The following is a 2412-nucleotide window of genomic DNA, read 5'->3' as shown; positions in this document are numbered from 1 at the left end:
CACACCAAGGCCCTTTGGGAGCTTTTCAGTGAATCGGGACGGAACATTGCTCTCCGTGCGGGGAGGGAACCGGGATGGGGCACCCCGAGATGGACCGCTTTGGCACACACGTGAGTTGGAATTTCAGGCGCTTCGGACGCGACGGGTGGGCTACCGGGACGCTCTGCCGCTCTGCCTCCCCGCCTCTCCCTCCCTCTTCTTCCTGACCTGAAAGGAGGACCAAAATCTTCCTCCTCCAGAAGCTCAAGCTCAAGCTCAAGCTCAAGCTCAGAGCCCGCCGTTTCGTTTCGAGTCAGTGAATTCTGGCTTGGGCTTCTCGTGTGTGTGTGCGTGTGTGTGTGTGGTGGTGGTGGTGGTGGTGGGGGGGGGGGGCACAGTGCACGCGTCCCCCGGCCGTGGGTTGCTCTCTTCTCGAGCTGTCTCTTGGGGACAGGAACTTCTCAGGCGACAACTCAGAAGGATCGTGGAGGGAACATCGTTTTTCCTCCCTCTCCCACGACTGATCGATGCGGACGTACACACGGGAATCTCGCGCCCCCCTTCCCCGCCCCAACTGAGAGGAGTCACCGGTACGTGGACATCCTTGCGGTCACAGACGCTCTCCGTGGCTCTTCTATGTGGCCGGGCTCCCTGGCCTTCCTTCACCGCCCCCGCCCACCCCCCGATGAAGTTGCATCATCGTTCGTAGTGTCAATGCTGTGAGGAGATAAGCTTTTCGAAATAAAATTCTCCCCGCCTTTCCTTCCCAAGGGCACCGTGAACACCTACCTACCTACTCTCGTGTGCAGTGCTTATGGACCCAGCTGGAGCAGAGGACCCTCTCCGACACACCCACGGACTCACTTGCTCCGAGTCGTCGGGGAGAGGGTGTTTGGTTCTGTGTTTTAAACTGGTGGGCCGATGACACGTCATCTCCTAGGAAGCCACCGGGTTCACCTCACCGGTTCGGGTTCGGTGGCGTGAAGTACATTTACATCCTCCTTAGGTTTGACTCTGAAAGTCTTGGGGCCCTGAGTAGGACGCCCCCAAATGTGCCTCCGTGGCGTACGGATGTTTTGGAATTAGAGTGACAACACCACACCGCGAGAGGGACGCTCTGACTCTCCTTTACTTCTCCCCTCTGAAATCGGGAAGAAAATCTCTCACGTGAAAGGGGAGGGGGGCGGGCGGGAGGTGTAGGGATCACGACGAACTGAACTGAACTGAACTGCTTTCATGTCTCCTGAAATGTTCACGAATCATCTAAGTAGGATTGCTCATGACAAACAGAGGACATAGGTGTGGACGAGATAAGAATGTTTAAGGGGAACTTTCCCCCCAGTGCTTGTTTTCTGTAGGCCGACTTCAAGATTTTCCAGCATCTCTGGTCATCTCTGGGCTTACAGCTTGGCTAAGTGCCATGACAGGGTGAAATCTCAGCGAGTGTCTACATCATCGCCACATAAGATAAAATACTGAAACGTTCATGGCTCCACAAGTCTGAGGGTCTCCCTTCTTTGGACCTTTTACGGAGGAGAGACTGAGCATGTTCGGTTCCACGCCTAGCTAGATCTTGTGCTTTAGGGAAAGACTGTACTAGGTAGGAGCCTTGACTTCTACACAGTATTCCATGTTCACGCTGCTCACTGCGGTTGGCTTCCTTACTTTCACTGAAGGAAAAAAAAAAAAAAAAAGAAAGAAAAGAAAAAAGACAGTGTCCAAGGACGAAGCATTGTAAAGAAGGAACGTGTGTGGTCCTTCTTTAAGGACCTGAACCTGATGTCGCCATCCTCATGGGAGGAAGAGGACTTTTTTTTTTTTTTTTTTTTTTTTCCGGGGGGTGGGGGGGTGGGGGGGCGCGCGGGTGGAGGCAAATTAGGAAGTATGGAGATGAGGTTTGGGGGAAGGAGCGAGAGGTTTTAGTCCTAAAGGTAGTCATTTCTCAATGGGAAAGAAAGAAATCAAGGGAAAAGCTAAAAATGGGCACAGACGATTGGAAAAGGCGTGTGAAGAAAAGAGGCTTTCGAAAGGAATCAGATCTGTGGTCAGGACTGGATGAGGATGGATACAAAGACAGAAATGACTTTTCACATCAACATTGAAACCAGTGCCAAATTAAGATTTAGTTGCCTCTCTCTGTTCAAAGGACCAGGTTTGGGTTTAGGGTTTGGGTTTTTCTTCTATCGGTCTGCTCTGTCCATCATGAGAGATTAGATTAGATTAGGAAAGGATCTTTTCCTTTATCTTTAAGGAGGAAGAAAGAAAGAAAGAAAGAAAGAAAGAAAGAAAGAAAGAAAGAAAGAAAGAAAGAAAGAAAGAAAGAAAGAAAGAAAGAAGGAAGGAAGGAAGGAAAAGAAAGGAAGGACGGAAGGACGGAAGGAAGGAAGGAAGGAAGGAAGGAAAGGACGGAAGGAAGGAAAGAAGGAAGAAAGA

This window comes from Kogia breviceps (genome assembly GCF_026419965.1).
Source record: "Kogia breviceps isolate mKogBre1 chromosome 20 unlocalized genomic scaffold, mKogBre1 haplotype 1 SUPER_20_unloc_4, whole genome shotgun sequence".
Classification (NCBI taxonomy): domain Eukaryota; kingdom Metazoa; phylum Chordata; class Mammalia; order Artiodactyla; family Physeteridae; genus Kogia; species Kogia breviceps.
This window is presented reverse-complemented; position numbering follows the sequence as displayed.